Raw genomic sequence first — 298 nt, 5'->3', positions numbered from 1 at the left:
TGTCACACGTCCGTGTTCCTCACTCACACCCACTCACATACTCAGTGTCCCTTGTTCTCCATCAGTCACCTCGTAAAACAGCGACGAGGAAAACCCAGCTGAGCCCAAACGCCATGGTGCGGCGTGCGTGTTCAGACCTGATCCCTGAATGGGGACCCCTGGGAATCACGGGGCTGGGCTCCTGTCGCAGAGCTGCAGGCTCGGGGCTGGGCTGGCTTTGATCGGCAGAGGGGCCCTACTTACATGCCCTCATTCTATTGGCACAGCTTTGAGACTGGACGTGTGTATGAAAGGCAGT

This window comes from Pteropus vampyrus, unplaced genomic scaffold, assembly GCF_000151845.1.
Source record: "Pteropus vampyrus isolate Shadow unplaced genomic scaffold, Pvam_2.0 Scaffold679, whole genome shotgun sequence".
NCBI lineage: Eukaryota > Metazoa > Chordata > Mammalia > Chiroptera > Pteropodidae > Pteropus > Pteropus vampyrus.
This window is presented reverse-complemented; position numbering follows the sequence as displayed.